The following is a 24433-nucleotide window of genomic DNA, read 5'->3' as shown; positions in this document are numbered from 1 at the left end:
AGGATGCGGCCATAAGACTAAAAATACGCCCCCTTCTCATTCGCATTAAACGTCATCTCCGGGCATATAAGGATTAATCGAGACCATCGGGAATCATCGGAGCTGGTCGTAGACCTTAAGGTTGACCATACCCTCTCTTAAGCACTACGATCAAGTCAGTGTAAAAACCTCCCATGTCACATGTACCATGACACTAAAGTTAATTCTGAGGTGATTCAACTGCATATGAGAGGTAGAAAACATCATATATTTAAAAACCCGCTAGTACTCCAGCAGTTATAGAGATTAAACAAACCCTTCAACTAATGCTAAATTAGCTTCAAGAGAATAAGTACATTTCCAGGCCCGGGCTTGCACCGTCCAAGTTACAGTATAATTCCTCCTAGTTTCCACAGGCATGATATTACTTCATAGTAGCTTATTATAAACACCTTTTCTCTACTCACACTGGCTCTCATTCAGAGGCACTCGCAAAAAGCGAGCGCTCGTTCTGAATGAGGGAGGCCGCTTCTATTTTTAAGTGCGGCCTCCTGGTCGCTAGCTAAGATGTGGGCTACCAGCTACAGCTTAGCGACTGACCAGGGCGATGGTCGCGATGGTCAACACCATCGCGACTTTCGGGGCTTGCGACGAGACCCTAAGGTTGGGTCTCGGCAGCCACAAGCCCCAGGGAACTTCCTGCTCTGATCGAGCAGAAAGCTCCCCACTGACATCACTGCTGATGTCAGTACGGCCGCCCACAAAATGGCAGGCATTCCTTAAGGAACACCTCCGTTTGTGAAACCACCCCCCCACCCCGCCTGCAAAACGGGCCGAGCTCTCGCTCCGGGGCTAGCGCATGCACAGTGCGGCTGCTGCACGTGCGCAGGGCCTAACCATCGACCTGGTTGTGAGCGCTCAACGCTTGTGACCGGATCTGAATGAGACCCACTGTTCTAAAGAAAGGACAACATTGGTTTCTTCAAATGTGCACCAACATAAAGATGCCTGGACAAGGTCTATGTATATAAATTAAAACTGTATTGCAATTTATGTATTGCTGATGCTAACATAGTGATAGAATTTTCTTAGAGATTGTTATCTTGTTGAGCATGCACTGTATGTTGTTACTAACATTTCACCTTACAGTACCAGCAAAGAAATATTCCTGTTTAATAAACATATCTTTTGTGCTGAGTGTGTATCATTAGAAACAGTTGCTATTGATTGTAATTGATTGTCAGCATGTTAAAGGAAAAGTGATTGATCTTGAATATATAATTTTCTTTCTGACTTCTATTGAATTTAAATAAATAAAAATATAATTAAGGATACACCGTATGTTTCTGTATTTGAGCCATTATTATGCCTGTACGATCCTCCTTACCTCTCTGCTATCCCAAGAAGAACCAAAAGAATCATCCAGATCTGGTAAGAGTGGAACTATCTCAATAAACCTTTGCAATACTTGGCTGGGTATTATATAACCATTGAAGGCAAAAGAGCAAGTATCCAAACTATTCAATGAATGACCATCGATGGTTTCACCAACCAATGATCATCCCTGTCCCATGGGCCAATCAGAACATGGAGTTGGGGCTCTTCATGGGTGCCAGGGGCGGAGCTATGCTCCGTGACCTGGCACTTGGTAAAAAAAAAATTGTTTATGCTTAAACATCGATGGAGGGAAACCGATGACAAAAGGATTTGACATCGGTCACAAATCATTGATGATTATGAATCATCGGTGGTCGATGGCCAGCCCTAGTCATTCCTATCAGTGAGGAGGCACATCAGCTGCGCTGTGTAGCCACGCTGAGACCTGCAGCAGTGAGGTAGCACTGGGACAATGATGGAGCAGGAGCATGTGCCAGAGTCTGTACCAATATCTTTAGCCAGACAGCGACATAGAGGAGATGTCTGGAAGTTACGATTGTGATCGGAGGTTATTATGAGTAAAATAGAACTGTGCGTATAGCAAAGGTACAAGAGAAAGAGACACTTTAAAAAACAAGTTTAGTCATATACAATGTAACCAATCCAGGTATAGCGGAAGGGATCTACTAAGGAATTAGTCTAAGCACTAGAACTTCAATCCTTATAGAATAATAAAGCTACACCATCTACAGACAAGTTTTACAAACCCGGGTTTGCACCAAGTGCTCACCATCGCAACGTCATCACTACTACTCCTAATATTCAGTGCTAATGCATTGCCTCGGATACGGAACAGTGACAAAACCACTGCTAATACCCGGGAACAACTGACTACCTATGTGCACCAACACATGGTTACCTGGCCAGTACATGTGAATCTCTTTAGGTAAAATATTCTAGTTTTGTTTTAGCAATTCACATAGACATTGTTTATGTGATATAAAATATACCGTGCTGTGGTAGGGAAAGGGCAGGGAGTTCTACCCACACCTGAACCGTGTTAATCCATTATGTGTAACAAAATCCTTCAGGAGGTTTATAACTTGTTACAAATTAAGCATAATCCTGGTTCCACTTTTGTGGGTGTGAATGACATGTGTAAATGTTTACTGATTGAATACTTGTATTGTGGAACACTGTTCAGGTGTCTTTACTGACCAAAGCTACCAGACGAATAGTTTCCTTGAATAAAGGAAGTTTATTTAAAACTGTATTTTTATTATGTCTAGGGTTGGGTTGTCTTCACCTCTCTGTTGCAATGTACCCGATTTTCTGAATCTACCCAATCCGTTGGAAATCATGATTCAAGGTGCATACACATGTAACGATTTTTTTAACGATTTAACTATAACGACATTGTTATCGTTCAATCGTTGACAAAAACGTTCAGCTTCTGAGTTATAATGATGAACGATTACCGTTCATGCTCTTTCCCGTTTGTAGTTTGTAGTTCATTCTGACTGACCAACTGAATGATTTTCATTAAGGGAAGTTACAAAAATCGTTCCTTACACTTTAAAAAATCTGACAGATAATCCGACAGATAATCGTTCATAAAATCGTTGGTAACAAAATCGTTGTTTGTTTATGCAGCTTAAGTGTCACACTACAGTATATTGAGGGAGAGTTACACGGTCAATAACCACCAACACTGAGAAAGCGACCCTGTGTGGCTTGTTTGTGTTTTGTGTGCACTTCAGTCATTTTCTTTTATTTTAGAATGTGAAGTAAATGCATCTTATCTCTTCATTTATATGGTCCTATGGCCTCACCATCCCCAGTGTTTTCTACAACCATTTTCTCATGTGTCACCCAGCAGGGGGAGGGAAAGTCTCATAGCTCCCTTCTATTTGTGTCACTGTGTCACCCTGCAGGGGGAAGGACAGGCTCATAGCTCCCTTCTGTCTGTGTCACTGTGTCACCTTGCAGGGGGAGGGACAAACTCCTAGCTCCCTTCTGTCTGTGTCACTATGTCACCCTGCAGGGGGAGGGTCAGGCTCATCGCTCCCTTCTGTCTGTATCACTGTGTCACCCTGCAGGGGGAGGGACAGCCTCATAGCTCCCTTCTATGTCACTGCATCACCCTGCAGGGGCAGGCTCATAGCTCCCTTCTGTCTGTGTCACTGTGTCACCCTGCAGGGGAAGGGACAGACTCATAGCTCCCTTCTGTCTGTGTCACTGTGTCACCCTGCAGGGGGAGGGACAGGCTCATAGCTCCCTTCTGTTTGTGTCACCCTGCAGGGGGAGGGACAGGCTCACAGCTCCCTTCTGTTTGTGTCACTGTTTCACCCTGCAGGGGGAGGGACAGACTCATAGCTCCCTTCTGTCTGCATCACTGTGTCACCCTGCAGGGGGAGGGACAAGCTCATAGCTCCCTTCCACCTATGGGGTCTATTTACTTAGCCTTGGATGGAGATAAAGTAAATGGAGATAAAGTACCAACTCACAGCTCCTGTCATTTTTCAAACACAGCCAATGACATGACAGTTAGGAGCTCATTGGCTGGTACTTTATCTCTGTTCACTTTATGGCCAACCAAGTCTTAGTAAATAGACCCCTATTTCACTGTGTCACCATGCAGGGGGAGGGACAGGCTCATATCTCCCTTCTGTCTGTGTCACTGTGTCACCCTGCAGGGGGAGGGACAGGCTCATAGCTCCCTTCTGTCTGTGTCACTGTGTCACCCTGCAGGGGGAGGGAAAGACTCATAGCTCCCCTCTATCTGTGTCACTGTGTCACCCTACAGGGGGAGGGACAGGCTCATAGCTCCCTTCTGTCTGTGTAACTGTGTCACCCTGCAGCGGGAGGGACAGACTCATAGCTCCCTTCTGCCTGTGTCACTGTGTCAACCAGCAGGAGGAGGGACAGGCTCATAGCTCTCTTCTGTCTGTGCCACTGTGTTACCCTGCAGGGGGAGGGACAGGCTCATAGCTCCCTTCTGTCTCTGTCACCCTGCAGTGGGAGGGACAGGCTCATAGCTCCCTTCTGTCTGTGTCACTGTGTCACCCTGCAGCGGGAGGGACAGACTCATAGCTCCCTTCTCTCTGTGTCACCCTGCAGGGGGAGGGACAGGCTCATAGCTCCCTTCTGTCTGTGTCACTGTGTTACCCTGCAGGGGGAGGGACAGACTCATAGCTCCCTTCTGTCTGTGTCACCCAGCAGGAGGAGGGACAGGCTCATAGCTCTCTTCTGTCTGTGCCACTGTGTTACCCTGCAGGGGGAGGGACAGGCTCATAGCTCCCTTCTGTCTGTGTCACCCTGCAGTGGGAGGGACAGGCTCATAGCTCCCTTCTGTCTGTGTCACTGTGTCACCCTGCAGCGGGAGGGACAGGCTCATAGCTCCCTTCTCTCTGTGTCACCCTGCAGGGGGAGGGACAGGCTCATAGCTCCCTTCTGTCTGTGTCACTGTGTTACCCTGCAGGGGGAGGGACAGACTCATAGCTCCCTTCTGTCTGTGTCACCCTGCAGGGGGAGGGATAGACTCGAGTCATAGCTCCCTTCTGTCTGTGTCACTGTGTTACCCTGCAGGGGGAGGGACAGACTCGAGTCATAGCTCCCTTCTGTCTGTGTCACTGTGTTACCCTGCAGGGGGAGGGACAGACTCGAGTCATAGCTCCCTTCTGTCTGTGTCACTGTTACCCTGTAGGGGGAGGGACATACTCATAGCTCTCTTCTCTCTGTCACTGTGTCACCCTGCAGGGGGAGGGACAGGCTCATAGCTCTCTTCCGTCTGTATCACTGTGTCACCCTGCAGGGGGAGGGACAGGCTCCATCTGTGTTACTGTGTCACCCTGCAGGGGAAGGGACAGACTCATAGCTCCCTTCTGTCTGTGTCATTGTGTCACCCTGCAAGGGAAGGGACAGGCTCATAGCTCCCTTCTCTCTGTGTCACCCAGCAGGGGCATATACAAATGCAGGGCTGGTGGTTCCAGTTGCCTGAAAACCCCCTTTGGCCTGGCTTAGTCAACAGCTACAGTTCCTGGCTCTTGCTTCAACAGTGCTTGAATGCTAAACTTACATTTAGCAGTAGTCTATAATACAATTTTACTAACGCTGCAGATACAACATGCAGTATATGGGGCACCGAAGCCAATGCAAATAACTTGTGGCATCAGCTTCTATTACAAAGACGCAGATTCAAAGCCTTCTTCTGTCTGTGTCATCCTGCAGGAGGAGGGACAGGCTCATAGCTCCCTTCTGTCTGTGTCACCCTGCAGGGGGAGGGATAGACTCGAGTCATAGCTCCCTTCTGTCTGTGTCACTGTGTTACCCTGCAGGGGGAGGGACAGACTCGAGTCATAGCTCCCTTCTGTCTGTGTCACTGTCTTACCCTGCAGGGGGAGGGACAGACTCGAGTCATAGCTCCCTTCTGTCTGTGTCACTGTGTTACCCTGCAGGGGGAGGGACAGACTCGAGTCATAGCTCCCTTCTGTCTGTGTCACTGTTACCCTGTAGGGGGAGGGACATACTCATAGCTCTCTTCTCTCTGTCACTGTGTCACCCTGCAGGGGGAGGGACAGGCTCATAGCTCTCTTCCGTCTGTATCACTGTGTCACCCTGCAGGGGGAGGAGGGACAGGCTCCGTCTGTGTTACTGTGTCACCCTGCAGGGGAAGGGACAGACTCATAGCTCCCTTCTGTCTGTGTCACTGTGTCACCCTGCAAGGGAAGGGACAGGCTCATAGCTCCCTTCTCTCTGTGTCACCCAGCAGGGGCATATACAAATGCAGGGCTGGTGGATTCAGTTGCCTGAAAACCCCCTTTGGCCTGGCTTAGTCAACAGCTACAGTTCCTGGCTCTTGCTTCAACAGTGCTTGAATGCTAAACTTACATTTAGCAGTAGTCTATAATACAATTTTACTAACGCTGCAGATACAACATGCAGTATAAGGGGCACCAAAGCCAATGCAAATAACTTGTGGCATCAGCTTCTATTACAAAGACACAGATTCAAAGCCTTCTTCTGTCTGTGTCACCCTGCAGGAGGAGGGACAGGCTCATAGCTCCCTTCTGTCTGTGTCACTGTGTCACCCTGCTGGGGGAGGGACAGGCTCATAGCTCCCTTCTGTCTGTGTCACTGTGTCACCCTGCAGGGGGAGGGACAGACTCATAGCTCCCTTCTGTCTGTGTCACTGTGTCACCCTGCAGGGGGGGGGGACAGGCTCATAGCTCCCTTCTGTCTGTGTCTCTGTGTCACCCTGCAGGGGGAGGGACAAGCTCATAGCTCCCTTCTGTCTGTGTCTCTGTGTCACCCTGCAGGGGGAGGGACAGACTCATAGCTCCCTTCTGTCTGTGTCACTATGTCACCCTGCAGGGGGAGGGACAGGCTCATAGCTCCCTTCTGTCTGTGTCACCCTGCAGGAGGAGGGACAGGCTCATAGCTCCCTTCTGTCTGTGGCACTGTGTCACCCTGCAGGGGGAGGGACAGGCTCATAGCTCCCTTCTGTCTGTGTCACTGTGCCGCTCTGCAGGGTGATGGACAGACTCGTATGACTTCTCTATGTTACATAATGTGAAATTGCCATACCACTCACTCTCATTTTATATTTTTGTTGCTGTTGTTTTTTATTTTTCCTTGTGCTCACAGGCCCCAGAACCTCTGCATGGGCCAAATAACAAACGTAACTCATAATAAAATAGTCAGCTTTATTTCCTTAGCAAAAGTATTCATATGATATGTACAAACAGGAGCAGAGAGAAAGCTCGTTTATTAGCAAGGAAACACCAACAGCATCACAGAACAGGCTACAGCAGCCAAGACACTGGATGGAGAGGATAGGAGGGTGGGGGAGGGGGACATGCAACTAGTTAGTCCAGGAGAAGAGGGTGAACTCAGGCAGGAACTGAGGGGGCGATCTAGCCCATATACTTAAACTCTGTTTAATTTTATTTTTTGCTCTTTTTTCTGTGGTGTGGGGAAATGGGACTACAAATATTGTGCTCACAACTGATAGAGGTACATTACAATACCTCGCAATTCTTATAGTATAATGTATATTTAACCCTCAGCTTAAAAACTAAGCTTTTTAGGTGTAATGGTTGTTGTCTGGTGAACCCGGAGGCAGCCATTTTGTGGGCAGTACCAATATTCAGTAACCTATAACCAATAATTGAATAGGAACTGGAGGCATCACTGAGACGTTCTTGGCGACTTTCTGGCTGACAGGTCGCCACAGCAGGGGGGGTGGAAGCAGTATAGGTGTACGGTGCGGCTCGATCTAATTATAATGGCCCCGCTCCCGCTATTCTGTGCCAAGATCACAGTCATGGTAAAGCCTGTGATTTTGGCAGCGTTACCCCTCTCCCTCCCGTCGCCCACGTTTGCTTAGTAAATTGGCAGAGGGGGGAGGGGGGTTTGTGAGGGTGGGTGATGTGTCCAGGAGACTTGCCCGCTCTTCCAGACGGTCAGGAGCACCACACGATTTTCAGGAGTCTCCCGGCTGTTCCAGGAGGATAGGCAAGTATGCACTGAGGGACATGATTTACAATGTGTCTAATGCCCCAGTGATGTCAATAGTTTCCAGGGTCACTATAAGAAAGGTGAGACAAAGAAGGTGTTGCCATGTGTAGGGGCATGACTATGGCACGTTGGAAGTTTGGGCCATATCTGGTCATTTCAGAAGCTTGTCCCCACCAAGTTGGGGACTTAGAAGGACTTCTATGGCAGGTCTGCCCCCCCCCCAAGTTATGCTTTGGCCACAGTACTTTATATCACTTTCAACACCCTTGCTAGATCCTACTGAATCAAAAGAATACATTCTCAAGGAGTATTTGTTCAGCCTACAAAATGGCTGCCCCTACTGTCTCTAGATGACAATCTTTTAACACTTCTCATCTGATGCTCCTGTAATCCATTTTAAGGGTTAAAGGTACAGTATTTCATAATCTTGGAAATTTCACTGAACACCAAGAAAATGAAACCTATTTAGTTGCAATTGTTCATCTTCGCAGAGTACGAAGTACAGTATCCTAAATATGTGTTATTTAGGCTGGGGAGATCCTCGGTTTGACATGGGGTTGGGGTGTTGAAATTGTCCAATGTAGTGTAGATTTCTAAATACTAAAGTTTAGCTGAATACTACCATATCTCCAGTTTTCAGGACTACCTCTAATAGAATCACTGTTTTGTAAACTAAATTGTTGAGCATTAGACAATTAAACTGGATTGTAGGATCATCTTCAAGCAAAGTAGTACACTAAGGTAATATTGGACAGTAAAGATGATATTTTGATTTAGTTATCACACTAACACTAGTAGGCACTCAAATGTAGAGCTTGCTATATCTTTAAATACCCATTGTGCGTAGAATTCACTTTAGTTGGATAAAATGGGAATCAACTGAGTTGGGATTAGTTGAGGCAAATGAGGTGTTTGTCCATTGAGTTTCTCAATTGAGTTATGCTAAATGGAACTGGACTGGATTCTCTTACTGGGTCAAGTTGTTAAATTGTTTTTGAATGGGATTATGAATGGGATTGTATCACTGGAAGACCTCAGGATGGGTCAGCAGGATCCTTTCAATATAGTTCTCCATTTCCTCCTGCTTATCCTGGTCTTCATCATAGTAGTCATCCATTTGTGGGACAGGAGGCTTATAGTAATATCGGGGAGGGCTCTGGAAAGCTCTAGGCCTGACATAGTTGGTGAAAGGGAACTGGACGTGCACGATATCTGCGCTGGACTGGCTCCAGATATTTATTCCAGTTTGATCGTGACATTTTGTTCCAGGTAGGTTCCTGCACCTTATTCCAGGTTGTGTCTGGCAGTCTATTCCAGCTTGGTTCAGAAACCTTGTTCCAGGTTTGATCTGACTTCTTAATCCAGCTTGGTTCTGACACCTTATTCCAGTTTGGTTCTGACACCTTATTCCAGTTTGGTTTTGACACCTTATTCCAGCTTGGCTCTGACACTTTATTCCAACTTGATTCTGACACATCATTCCAGCTTGGTTGAGACACGTCATTCCAGCTTGGCTCTGACACCTTATTCCCAGCTTGGTTGTGACACTTTATTCCAGCTTGGTTGTGACACCTTATTCCAGTTTGAGCCTGACACCTTATTCCAGCTAGGTTCTAACACCTTATTCCAGCTAGGTTCTGACACCTTATTCCAGCTTGGTTCTGACACCTTATTCCAGCTTGGTCCTGACACCTTATTCCAGCTTGGTTCTGAACCTTATTCCAGCTTGGTTCTGAAACCTTATTCCAGTTGGATCCTGACACTTTGTTCCAGTTGGACCCTGGCACTTTGTTCCAGTTGGACCCTGGAACTTTATTCCAAGTGTCCCCTGACATCTTGTTTTTATTCCAGGTTGGTGATAACACCTTTTTCCATCTTGACTCTGGTACATTATTCCAGGTAGGCTCTTGCTCAAGTCTCCTTCTGGGATAGTAGGCAGATTTAGGATAATCAAACCATGACTGTGAGGGTGTCCTGGTTCTTTCTTTTCTTCCTGGAAGATCGTCTCTTGCCTTCTTCTTCTTCATCTTTCTCCTCTTCCTCTTTTCCACATCATTAATTATATCTACCACATCATCAGCAGGAAGATGTAAGCGACTTGAAAGCTCAATCAGCTTATCAATTGTCTGTGGATCCACCTCATCTATATCATCCTCTGCTGATCTCTTATCCTGGGTGTTTCCCTCTTCTTCATCCTCAAAAAGAGGCCGCTGGCCAACTGCAAAGTCATCTCCTGTGTAATCTTGGTCATTTTCCTTATCTTTCTCCTCTTCCTCTTCATTTTCCTCTTCATTTTCCCCTCCACCCATTAAGTACTGAAGAAGAAGATCTTGAGCTACATTGGCAAGTTTGTCCCCTTCTTCCTCTTCCTCCCACCTTCGGGGTGTATGTGGTACAGGATTAAGTGGGCTTCTCTTCTCTTCTTCTGTCTGTTCCCCAAAACCAAGGAGTTCTCTTATCTCTTGCAGATCATCACTTTCTGAGCTGCTATCATGAGGAACATCTGGCTCTCTTTTAGGGGGAGGTTCAAAGTTCTCCAGTTCCTTAAGCAGTGATTTCACACTCTCCATGTCTCCTCCCTCATCATCCTTCTTGTCCTCTCTCAATTCTTCCTCTTTGTCAGAGCTTTGTGTTCTGCTTCTCACTCTTTCTATCAATCCATCATCATCTTCTTTGTCCACCTGCTCTTTAATTGGTTCTTGACTTTCAGGCAATGTTGGTTCTGCTAAAGTGGAAGGAGACTTCTCTCCATCCTCTGCATTCAGTGCCTGTAGGAGCACAGCAGCTAGGGCTTTGGGGCTAATATCTTTAAAAAGTTCATCACCATCATCAGAGCTGGATGGAGAATGGACCTCGGGCATTGCTCTTTCTTGAGTGACTTCACTCTGATCATGCTGGCTTCGTGCAAGTGGTGGAGCTTCTTGGTGTCCCTCTACTTGAGAGGAATGTACAGGATCGTTGTGTGTTGTTCGGTGGATGGTCTGGTGTCTCTGTTCCTCACTAACAGGAATAGCATGGAAAAATGGGGAGTGTACTAGGGTGAGGGACAAGATGAGAAGGAAGGGGGCAGCGTGGAACATTTCTGTGTGAACAAAGCGAGAGAGGAGTGGGAATTGGGACAAAGTAAATTGTAAAAGGGAATGAGTGGTGGGAGAGGGAAGACAAAGTAATAAATACATAAATGTGAAAATGGGGGATAGTAAATAAGGATTTATTTAGTTTAAAAACAAGCAAAATAAATGGATCAGGGAGTAAGCAGTGATTATGAAAATGGAGGGCAGAAGAAGAGAGAAAAAAAAGACAAAGCATTTATTGGTTTCTGAAGTCATCACAGAAAAACACGATTCTTTTGCTTACTGTTGAAAACAACCTCTGCCTGGAAATGAGAAGCATTGGTGATGCATGAGAGGGAGTGGGGCACTGTTATTTGTTATAGCTGTACAGATGGGGGAAGATGGAGGAAGACAGATTGTGTCTGCGCGGGAGAGAGTGCGGGGGGAGTGAAAAGAGAGAAAGGAGAGAGAGGAAGTCCCACTGTGGGAAAATCCTTTAGGTCTTTCCCAAACCCCCCCTTTATAGAATCATGCAGGTGTCTCCTCCTCCCCTTACAGGATTCTGCAGGGCTCTCCTACATCTCACCCCCTCCCTTCAAGAATACTGCAGGTCTGTGCAAATCGACTCATTCATCTCTGTTGAGAACTAGGACTCCCCTCAGTCTTGCAGGTCTTTCCCAAATCCCCACCTTCTATTCTCATTACATGTCATCCTGTTTACCTGGATTCATCTCCCTTCTACCATCCTGCACGTCTACCCCTCAGCACCCTTTTGCATTACTCCTGTGTGGGACATGCTTGCAAGTGAATGTATGTTTGCTTTTATAGAATACCATGTTACTAACCTCTCTAAGATCTGTGGAGCCTTGTTCTACTCTAACTGCTCCTCAACACATACATATTATAATACATGACATGGTGAAATGCGGTAATCTCTGTATATTTTAGTGTATCTGCAGCTGGTTCTGCTAATGATCTCTCACAGAACCCTGTTCCTAATGGTTCTGTGTAATTGGCACCACTGTAATGTGTCCGGTTTGTCTCTCACATACTCATGCACACTGCGGTGTTAAGGGAAATGATTGGACTCTTGCCATTTGGCTCATACTCTTTGCTAATATAATAACCGAAGGATCTCCAATGCCTTCCCATTCCGTTACACTGGAACCTGACGACCTCAGTACATACTCCGTGCTATTCTCTATAAGTATTGTTCCCTTACGTTGATAATCATGCCTCACCTAGGATAAATAAAAATCTATTCTCCCATATTCCTCGCCCCCTATTGTTTTGGGGGGAAACCCTGTTTGAGATACATCATGTGAGCTGCTTATTCCCAGTCAGGGAGCAGCCGCAAGCCGCTGTCTCTGGATCAGTGTCACGTACAGAGCATTGTCTGACAATCTGGGATTCCCTGAATCTCTCACCCCCCTCCCTTCCTTTCAATCCTCTTAACTCATCCACCCTTCCCTACATGCGCCTGTATACATGTTCGTAGACAGGCCTGGCATTCCTCTGTGTACATAGGCACACATGGGACTTCTCTTCTTCCTCAGAAGACATTTTATCTGCAAAAATGCTGTTTCTATAGGAACCCCAGATGAAGATATTGTCACCGTTTCCCTCCCCATCCCCCATATACACAAGGATGCTGCATCAGGCACTGCAGAGGGATCAGTATGTGTGTGTGTGGGAGGTTGCTCCCCCACCCCTCACCCACCTCATAGAAGGAAGGATTCCCCCTACTACTCTCAATGGGGATGCCCTGCTGCATTCTCTATCTGTATGGAGAAGGGAGCTTCGTCAATTACCTATTAGCGGATGTTTAAGTATTAACTGTCTCACTAACAGGTTTAACCTGTTATTCTTTAATAATACTTCAATAAGATATCCATGTCTCTCTCTCTCTCTACATGCTGTATCTTTATACTATCATCTCTCACTTCTTACCCACTATTTATATAAAATCAAATGTCCTGGCTGACTGACTCACTGACTGACTGATCAATGCCCAACCCAAACCCCTGGACCTTGAAACATGAAAATCTGGGAGAATATTCCTTCATTGATGTAAGTGCCCACTAAGAAGGGACTTTTTTCGAAATGCAAGTCCTAAGGGGGTGTAAAGGGTGAAAAGGGCTAAAATGTTTCCTCCCCCTGTGCAATGTCCTGCCTGACTGTATCATCAGGGCTGTAGCACAGTTCAATATTCAAACACCAACTGTCATCCCCAAGTGCTGCCACACATCACTGGCAGTTGGTGTGGCTCCCCTATATGAATAGTGAGGGAGGGGGAATGTGTTACTACAGAGGTGAGAGAGGGAAAATGTGTTACAAACATCACTGAGAGAGAGGAATGTTTTACTATAGAGGTAAGGGAGAGGTATGTGTTACTACAGAGGTATGGAAGGGAAATGTGTTACTACACAGATGAGGGAGGGGAATGTGTTACTATAGAGGCGAGGGGAAGGGAGTGTGTTACTATAGAGGTGATTGAAGGGAATGTGTTACTACACAGGTATGGGAGGGGAATGTTCTACTACACAGGTATGGGAGGGGGGAATGTGTTACTACACACATGAGGAAGGGGGAATGTGTTACTACACTGATAAGAGAGGGGATTGTCAAATGTGCTACTATGGGGTGAGGGAAGGGAATGTGTTACAATATGGACAATGTGTTACTACAGGGGTGAGCCAAGGTAATGTGTCATTCCAGAAGTAAGGGAGGGGAATAAGTTACTACAGATGTGATTGAGGGTAATGTGTTACTACAGGTGTGAGGGAGGGATTGTATTTATACACAGGTGGAGTAGGGGAATATCGAATGTGTTGTAACATGGGGGAAGGGGAGAGAAATGTGTTACTACAGAGGTGAGCATAAATAATGTATTACTACATAGGTGAGGGGAGTGGAATGTGTTTAGTAATGTCTTACTATAGCAATGAGGGATGGGATGCATTACTATAGAGGTGAAAGAATAATGTGTTACTGGAGTGGTGAGAATGGAAACAGTAAATATCTAAGGTCTACCCAGGTGAAACCAGGTACATCAGTTAGCTAACTACATATAGGAAATCAAATGTACTGGCTCAATGACTGATTAACTCACTGACTCATCAACGCCCAGCCTAAAGCCGTGGACCTAGAAACATGAAAATCGGGAGGTATATTCCTTCCATGATGTAGGTGCCCACTAAGAATGTATTTTTTGAAATTCAACTCCTGAGAGGATGAAAAGGCTAAAATGTTTCCTCCCCCTGTGCAATGTCCTGACTGACTGTCTCATCGTGGCTGCAGCACAGTTCAGAATTCAAACACCAACTGTCATCCAAAGTGCTGCCAAATTCAGTGGCAGTTGGTGCGGCTCCTCTATTTGAATAGTGAGAGAAGGGAATGTGTTACTACAGGGGTGAGAGAGGAAAATGTGTTACAACAGCAGTCAGAGGGGGACGTGTCACTATATAGGTTAGAGGGAAATGTGTTAATACATGAGGGAGGGGAATGTGTTACTATAGAGGTGAGCAAAGGGAATTTGTTACTACATAGGTGAGGGAGGGGAATGTCATATGTGTTACCTTGGGGCAAGGGAGGGGAACGTGTTACTAGAGGGATTAGCAGGGGTAATGTTTTGCTACAGAGATGAGGGAAGGGAATGTGTTATTCCAGAGTTGAGGGAGGGACTGTATTTCTACACGGAAGAGGGAGGGAAATGTGTTACAACAGAGGTGAGAGAGAATAATGTGTTACTACAGAGCTGAGGGAGTGGAATGTGTTACTACACAGGTGAGGGAGGGGATGCATTACTATAGAGGTGAAGGATTAATGTGTTACTGAAGTGGTGAGATGAAAATGGAAATAGTAAATAACTAAGGTCTACCCTGGTGAAACCGGGTACATCAGCTAGTACTCCATATGGCTGATTGTATCCTGTCTGGCCTCACATTTCTCCATCCATCTATTCCCTTTCTGCTCTAAATATTTACTATGACCAGCTAACAATCAGTCCTTCTGTGCTCCACTTCCAGCTCCGTGTTCTTTATCTCCTGTTATATACTAATCATGGTGTTCTCTATATCTACAGCATCTCTGGGTTCTATGTCTCCTGCTCTATGACTAGCTCCATGTCCCATATCACATGCTGTTCTACATCTATCCCTACATTATCTATCCCCTGCTCTATGATTAGTCCTGTGTCCTCTATCACATGTTCTACATCTGTCCCTACTTCCTGTATCTCCTGCTCTATGATTAGGTCTGGGTTCCTACGTCCTCTGTCTCCTGCTCTATGACCAGCTCCATGTCCTCTATCACCTGTTGTACATTCTTTCCTATGTTATCTATTTCCTGCTCTATGACTAGTCCCATGTCCTCTATCATCTGTTCTGCATCTATTCCTACGTCCTCTATCTCCAGCTCTATTACTAACCCCATGTCCTCTATCACCTGTTCTACATCTATCCCTACATCCTCTATCTCTTGCTCTATGACTTGCCCTATATTCTCTGTCACCTGTTCTACATCTGTACCTACATCCTTTGCCTCCTGCTCTATGACTATCCCTGTCTTCTCTATCATATGTCTCCTCTATCACCTCGATCCTTTAAAATGTAAGCTTCATGAGCAGGGCCCTACACCCTCCTGTTCTCATTACCTACTTATCGTGCACACCAGCTACACTCTACACCTCTTCCTTGGGCTCTCTGTTCCTGAACTCCACTCCTACCACCTAGACCCATTTTATGCACCTATGGCGATAGCTACAGGTTTCAGCTTACGCTGAATATTTCCATTGCACCCCTTGCATCAGTTTTGGTTTGGAGATTTGGTGTGCTAATTGTTACTTCTCCACTGTATTGTACTGTACTGTTTTACTTTTTACTGTCTTATTGTTTTGCCGTCTATGCGGTACAGCATACCACTTGTGGCATCCTATAAATAAAGTTTATTATTATTATTAATAATAATAATAATAATAATAATAATAATATCACCTATTCTACATCTATCCCTAAGTCACCAGTCTCCGGCTCAATGACTAGCCCTGTGTCCTCTATCACCTGTTCTACATCTAACCCTATCTCAACTGTCTCCTGTTCTATGACTAGCCCCGTGTCCTCTATCACCTGCTCTACTCCTATCCCATGCCTTCTATATCCTGCAATATGACTAGTCCTGTTCTACATTTGTCTCTATGTCCTCTGTCTCCTGCTCTATGACAAGCACCGTGTCCTCTATCACCTGTTCTACATCTCTCCCTACATCCTCAATTTTCTGCTCTATGATTAGCCCAATATTCTCTATCACCTGTTCTACATCTGTCCCTACACACTCTATATCCTGCTCTATGACTAGTCCTGCTCCATGTCCTCTATCACATCTACTACATATGTCCCTACATCCTTCTATATCCTGCAATATGACTAGTCCTGTGGTCTCTATCAGCTGTTCTACATTTGTCTCTATGTCCTCTGTCTCCTGCTCTATGACAAGCAACATGTCCTCTACTACCTGTTCTACATCTGTCCGTTCATCCTCTATCTTCTGCTCTATGAGTATCCCTCTATTCTCTATCACCTGTTTTACATCTGTCCCTACATCCTCTATCTTCTGCTCTATGACTAGCCCTGTGTCCTCTATCACCTGACCAACATCTGTCCCTACATCCTCTATCTTCTGCTCTATGAGTAGCCCTATATTCTCTATCACCTGTTTTACATCTGTCCCTACATCCTCTATCGTCTGCTCTATGACTAGCCCTGTGTCCTCTATCACCTGTCCTACATCTGTCCGTAAATCCTCTATCTCCTGCTCTATGACTAGTCCCGTGTCCTCTATCACCTGTCCTACATCTGTTCCTACATCCTCTATCTTCTGCTATATGACTAGCCCTGTGTCCTCTATCACCTGTCCTACATCTGTCCCTACATACTCTATCTTCTGCTCTATGATTAGCACTATGTCTTCTATCACCTGTTCTACATCTGTCCCTACATCCTCTAGTGTATCTCCTGTTCTGTGACTAGCCCTATATTCTCTACATCTGTACCTACGTCCTTTGCATTTTGCTCTAGGACTAGTCTTGTATCCTCTTTCACATGTTCTACATCTGTCCCTATATCCTAGATTTCCTGCTCTATAATTAGCACTATGTCTCCTATCACCTGTCTTACATCTGTCCCTACATCCTCTCCTATATCTCCTCCTCCATGACTAGCCCTACATTCTCTATCATCTGTTCTACATCTGTACCTACGTCCTTTACCTCCTGCCTTATGACTAGTCATGTGTCCTCTATCACCTGTTCTACATCTGTCCCTAAATCTTCTATCTCCTGCTCTATGACTAGTCCTGTGTCCTCTATCACATTTTCTACATCTAACCCTACATCCTCTCTATCCTGCTCTATGACTAGTCCTACACCATGTCCTCTATCACATCTTCTACATCTGTCCCTACATCCTCTATGACTAACTACATATCCTCTATCACCTGTTCTACATCTGTCCCTACATCCTCTATCACCTGCTCTATGACTAGTCCTGCTCCATGACCTCTTATCACCTGTTCTACATATGTCCCTACATCTTTATCTCCTGCTTTATGACTAGTCCTGTGGTCTCTATCCAATGTTCTACATCTGTCCCTACATCCTCCTGCTTTATGACTAGTCCTGTGGTCTCTATCCGATGTTCTACATCTGTCCCTACATCCTCTATCTCCTGCTATATGATTAGTCCTGTGGTCTCTATCAGCTGTTTTGCATCTATCTCTATGGCCTCTGTCTCCTGCTCTATGACAAACACCGTGTCCTCTATCACCTGTTCTATATCTCTCCCTACATCCTCAATTCTCTGCTCTATGATTAGCCCAATATTCTCTATCACCTGTTTTACATCTGTCCCTACATCCTCTATCGTCTGCTCTATGACTAGCCCTGTGTCCTCTATCACCTGTCCTACATCTGTCCGTAAATCCTCTATCTCCTGCTCTATGACTAGTCCCGTGTCCTCTATCACCTGTCCTACATCTGTTCCTACATCCTCTATCTTCTGCTATATGTCTAGCCCTGTGTCCTCTATCACCTGTCCTACATCTGTCCCTACATACTCTATCTTCTGCTCTATGATTAGCACTATGTCTTCTATCACCTGTTCTACATCTGTCCCTGCATCCTCTAGTGTATCTCCTGTTCTGTGACTAGCCCTATATTCTCTATCACCTGTTCTACATCTGTACCTACGTCCTTTGCATTTTGCTCTATGACTAGTCTTGTATCCTCTTTCACATGTTCTACATCTGTCCCTATATCCTAGATTTCCTGCTCTATAATTAGCACTATGTCTTCTATCACCTGTCTTACATCTGTCCCTACATCCTCTCCTATATCTCCTCCTCCATGACTAGCCCTACATTCTCTATCATCTGTTCTACATCTGTACCTACGTCCTTTACCTCCTGCCTTATGACTAGTCATGTGTCCTCTATCACCAGTTCTACATCTGTCCCTACATCCTCAATTCTCTGCTCTATGATTAGCCCAATATTCTCTATCACCTGTTCTACATCTGTCCCTACATACTCTATATCCTGCTCTATGACTAGTCCTGCTCCATGTTATCACATCTACTACATATGTCCCTACATCCTCCATCTCCTGCATTATAACTAACTCCATGTCCTCTATCACCTGTTCTATATATGTCCCTGTGTCCTCTATCTTCTGCTCTATGACTAGTCCTATGTCCTCTATCACATGTGCTACATCTATCCCTACCTCCTCTATCTCCTGCTCTATGACTAGCCCTATATTATCTATCACCTGTTCTACATATGTCCCTACCTCCTCTACCTACTGCTCTATGGCTAACTCCATATCCTCTGTCACCTGTTCTACATCTGTCCCTACCTCCTCTATCTCCTGCACTATGACTGACTCCATGTACTCTATCACCTGTTCTACATCTATCCCTACCTCCTCTTTGACTAGCCCTATATTCTCTGTCACCTGTTCTATATCTATCTCTACCTCCTCCATCTCCTGCTCTATGACTAGCCCTATATTCTCTGTCACCTGTTCTATATCTATCTCTACCTCCTCTATCTCCTGCTCTATGACTAGCCCTATATTCTCTGTCACCTGTTCTATATCTATCTCTACCTCCTCTATCTACTGCTCTATGACTAGTCCTATATTCTCTGTCACCTGTTCTATATCTATCCCTACCTCCTTTATCTCCTGCTCTATGACTAGTCCTATATTCTCTGTCACCTGTTCTATAGCTATGCCTACCTCCTCTATCTCCTGCTCTATGACTATCCCTATATTCTCTGTCGACTGTTCTACATCTGTAACTACCTCCTCTGTCTCCTGCTCTATGACTAGCCCTTTGTCCTCTATCACCTGTTCTACATCTGTAACTACCTCCTCTATCTCCTGCTCTATGACTAGTCCTGCTCCATATCTATCTCTAAGTCAATCTCTATAGAATGTTTTTGTTTATGTTAACTATTATCTACTTTCCAGAATTATTAAACTGATGTTATGTTGTTCTGCGTGTTCTCTACGTCTTGCTAGTCTATAACTGTGTTCTCACTGGGTGACATCGACCTCTCTATAATCTTACATGGTATGTCTATTTTTTGTCTCCCCAATACTATGTACACCTCTGTCATTACATTTTCCCTTTAATAACCTGTATTATATTACATTAAATTTTATTACATTATTTTTATATATGGCACCTCATCCTGTATGAATCTGTAGCTACATGGGCTTTATCTTGCACAGTAACGTATACAATCGCAGACAGAAAATATTATCATTGCATTTGTCAACAATATAATAACTATTGTTCAAATGAACTAAGTAAAGAATGGCAGGAGAGTTTGTTCATGTGAACAACAGGTGGGACAGACACGCTGTTTCTGATGTGGTCATGCCATCACAGCTAGTGCCTATGCTCCAGAAGCTGTAAATGTCTGTTTATGTCAGGAGCAGGGGAGGTGAGAGGTGATGAGATGTCAGTTCATGCGTCACTATACTCCCCCTCCCTTCGCTCATTCATTAGTTGCATTAAAACCCTCTCTGTTTTGATTACAGTACCCACGTCACCTCTATAGAAAACAAATGGCAATCTGATTTGAAGCTGACAGCGGCTGAATATTAAATCACTGTCTGGTGCCGGAAACCTGCCCCATTTCCTGCCATTGTCCAGTAACAGCTCCCAGACCGCTTTCTTTTGAAATGACAACAAAATTAGCATAATTGTCTAACTTAAAATAAAATTAGTCTTTTGTTATTATTTTTTGTTTTGTTTTTTATATTTTGGCATGTAAAGTCTACTGCAACTCTCTCTTCCCGCAAGTTACCGGGTGAAAGGGTTTGTAATGTGAAACTCATTATATATTTATTAAGTGAATCTAATGGATATCTATAGCATGGACCTATACTGTACATTACATTGCTCCCCTACACAACAGAGCTATTCCTGTGTACAGCTTACTGTATACATTTCATCATGCAGAGGCATCCTGATTCCTGACAACCACACACCCAAAACATACAGTATAAAAAAATATGTATGTGAAGAGTGAACAAAAAATGTCCACAGGGCATATGAATCTATATCTTCTTTTAGCATTACACCATGATCATTCCGAGGGATGGAATTAATGATGAGCATCCCCCACCCCACCCCACCATCTCTCTCTCTCTCTAGCTGTATTAAGACTGCAAGCTCTTCAGGTCAGTCACTTACTTTAACTGTGACCATCATAGTTTTGCACTAATAAATGCACACCTACATAAATCTTTAATTAGATTGAATGCCCTAAGGGATCCAATGCACATGCCATGCACACACACAGACTCATACAACACACTACAACCAACATGTAACCATCATGATAAGGAATACACTTTGTTTTTTTGTTTGTTTGCTTTTGTTTTGCCTGACAAGGTAAAACAAACGGTGACATGTAACAAAGACACATATGCATGGGGTATGAAGGCATGTCTCACTTGTTCTCAGTAGTCTCAGTGTAGTCTCTCCCTTTCTCTCTCTCTCTCTCTGTGTTGTGAGTCTGTCTCCAGGCTGCAGAGCGTCTCCTCAGTGCAGTTTCAGCACCAGGGACAGCGGCGGCCGCTTTAAATACCCAAAGCCCGCTTGTCACGTGACCCCCACCCCAGGCTCCCCCTTCCCATGGCCCCGCCCCCCATATCTGACGTCAATGTTCATTCATAAGATTCCTCTGCCCTGCCGGAGCCTGACTGCGCATGCCCGGAGCTGTGGGTACTGTTGTGTGAATGGGAGGGGGGAGGGGTAAATGAGAGGGGAAAGCATGAATGACTCAATGAGGAGAGGGAGAGAGAGAGAGAGAGAGAGAGAGGGGAAAAAAAATCATGAATGAACCTTCCAGATTTACTCCAGACTGCAGGAAGCTGCTGATTGGCTGCTGGGGATCCAGACACATATGTGAGATGGGCATGGAACGCTGTACTTACATGGCATATCTATGCAAGACCTGCGGTCATACCTCTGCACTGACATCTTTACATGAGTGCATATAAATGCAGATGAGTTATATTTCCCTATGTTACTGTCTAATCGCCTCGTCCTGCTGCTGTTCTTTCTCTGGGTGCTGCACCCTGAATCTTTTCACCCCCCCTTCCTTCATACACACTAATAGCTCTGCAGCCTCACCCCATACTGTGCCTTCGCTCTCCCCGCTCTGTCTAGCCACCCTTTCCCCTCTCCTTCTCTCCCTGCCTGTCTGTCATCTCTGCCTGGATTGTATTTTTCTTTCATTCGTAACCCTTTGGTCTCTTTCTGGATTTTTTTTTCTCCATAGTTTATTTTCCCCATCTCCATCTAGTTTGCTGGATAAAGAATATTTGTGGATGCATATAGAAATATAGAGAGAGTAAGGGATGGATGGAGGGAGAGAGAAAGAGAGAGAGAGGGAAATAGATATGAGATGTAGAATGATATTTATGAAATATATAAATATGAGAGAGCGAGAGAAAGAGAGAGGGGGGTATGAAATATACTGTATATGAGATAGATAGATAGATAGATAGATAGATAGATAGATGATAGATAGATAGATAGATAGATAGATAGATAGATAGATAGAGTTATGAGATACATATATATGAGATAGATGATAGATAGATATGAGATAGATATATAGATATGAGATAGATGGATAGATAGATATGAGAAAGATAGATAGATATGAGATAGATAGATATATAGATATGAGATAGATAAATAGATAGATAGATATGAGATAGATGGATAGATAGATATGAGATAGATAGATGGATAGATAGATAAGAGATAGATAAGATATGAGATAGATAGATGGATGAATGGATAGATAGATAGATAGATGATAAATAGATATGAGATAGATAGATAGATAGATAGATAGATAGATAGATAGATAGATAGATAGATAGATAGATAGATATGGATGAGTACACACATAATGACTGACATAGAGAAACATATAATCACACAGACACATATATATACACATTTAGGGAGCAGGAGTATGAATCACTAATCTCTCCCCTCCTCCCTCCTCCCTCTCTCCCTTTCTCATTGTCATTTGCAGATGAGGGGAAGAGAGCCGGCCAGTGACGTCAAGATTACGTCTGTCTCCAGTGGTGAAGCAGGCCTGGAAGTGACAGATAGAATAAGGGGTGAGAGATGAGGGCAAGGACACATACCTGCTCAGCCGGAGGGGTAGTTGGTGGGAGGTGGGTGTGGGGGGGGGGGGGAGGGTTACACTGTATGCACAAAGCAGCACATGTGTTGATGTATATAGAGTGGGATTGAGTATGTCTCATTGAGCAGTCTGTTTCTCCTTTAGCCACCCTGCATCTAACTCTGCACTCACTGTCTTTCATCCTCTCCCTCCATCTAAGACTCTCTCCTCCCCTGTTGAGTCTCATCTGGATGAGTCACATATTTCATCTCTACAGACTGCAGATTCCCCTCTATGCCCTGTGCAACTACATCACCTTATCTTATCGCCTCACCTCTCTCACTCTTCCTCTCAGTTTCCTCTATCTCCCTAGCAGTCTTTGCCTGTCCATTGCCTCAGTCCTTATCTCTGTCTCATCCTTCTGTTTTCCCCAGAACATCTCTTCTTTCACCCCTATATCTGCCCCCCCTCCCCCCCCCCCCCCACTGTTTTCATTTATGCCATGTGTAGAACTTTCTGTACCTTGTCTGCCTGAGTCTGGTCTAGGTTGCTGGTGCCTGTTCCCCTCTCACATCTCCTTTCTCTCCTACATCCCTCTTCTCATCCCTCTTCTCATACTGTGTCTGATTCTAGCCCTGTGCTCCCACCTCCAGTTCCAGAGTCTCAGAGTTTTGGTAAGTTTTTCAGTTTTACTAATGATGACATTACTTAGCCCAGGTGTGAGGGTGTCACTCAGTGCAGTCACTGCCCTGACCTGATACATGAGGAGCCTCACGTATTCCCTGCCCTGCAGAACACCTGTAGAGCTATTCTAAGTCCTGCTCCACACAGCTGACGGGAGGTGCCATGTGCCCCTTGTCATTGTCACAGCTCAGAGCTCCTTGACACCTCGGCTGTGTTTTTAGCCCTCTTTTCATCAAATCATTTCATCATTCAGTCTTTATTTTTCCCCAGGAAACGTTAGAACATTCCTGGAATCACCGTGTCTTCCTGATAGAGAAATTCCCCTGACGGGGAGCTGTAGGTGGCTATCTCTTGTGCTGCTGCCTGCATGCTGCAGTATGTAGCAGATGTGGCTTCTGACACTAAGGATTAGTAGTTTTCCATGTTGAGATTTTTGCAGAGCATTATTCCTGCCTAACCTCTGCAGAGCATCAATCACTCCATTACCTTTCATGTATACTTCTGCAGACCCACATTCCTTCAGTGCCTTATAGCTCTAAAGTCTGCAGAGCCTTTTTGTCCTTGTACCTCTGTTATTTTCAGCTTTGCAGAGCGTCATCTGTTAATAACAGTCCATTCTGAGGTCTGCAGAGTATCATTCCCTTAGAGTCTTTCTTTGCTCGTGTCTACAAAGCATGATTCATTTTGCTCTTTTCAAATCTCAATATCTGATAAGACTAATTACCCTAGTAACCCTCCATTAATGCCAGAGCAGTGCATCATTCCTTTGGTAACCTTTATATACTAACCTCTGCAGAGCATTGTCACCTTTTTGCTTCCTGATATCTTCAGATCATGGTTTGCTTATTGCCTTTCTCTGCAAACACTCACAGAGCATCATTACACTAGGATCCTTCCACCCTAACCTCTGCAGACCATGTTTCCTTATAATAGTGTTCCCTACAGGCGTGCAGAGCATTGCATATATTTCCTTTTTTTGCATCTGCAGAGCATCACCTCCTACTTTAGATATCAATCTGCTGGCCATCACACCGCAGTTAAACATTTTGAAAACTAGTGTTTTCTTAACCCTTCTTTATCCCATCGGTTTGCAGACAGATAAG

At 44.9% G+C, this 24433-nt stretch overlaps 1 pseudogene across 1 annotated transcript; it reads right to left on the bottom strand.

Moving 5' to 3' along the window:
- Positions 1 to 7047: 7047 nt before the first annotated feature.
- On the bottom strand, positions 7048 to 21043 carry LOC148507471 (uncharacterized; annotated as a pseudogene). Its single transcript, XR_015869720.1, has 2 exons — positions 20953 to 21043; positions 7048 to 10957 (listed from the first exon to the last, which is right to left on the bottom strand). The product of XR_015869720.1 is annotated as an uncharacterized LOC148507471 (transcript).
- Between the last annotated feature and the right edge of the window lie 3390 nt (positions 21044 to 24433).

The sequence above is a fragment of the Taudactylus pleione genome, unplaced genomic scaffold, assembly GCF_031769625.1.
Source record: "Taudactylus pleione unplaced genomic scaffold, aTauple2 ptg000393l, whole genome shotgun sequence".
In the NCBI taxonomy this organism is placed as follows: Eukaryota; Metazoa; Chordata; class Amphibia; order Anura; family Myobatrachidae; genus Taudactylus; species Taudactylus pleione.
This window is presented reverse-complemented; position numbering and strand designations above follow the sequence as displayed.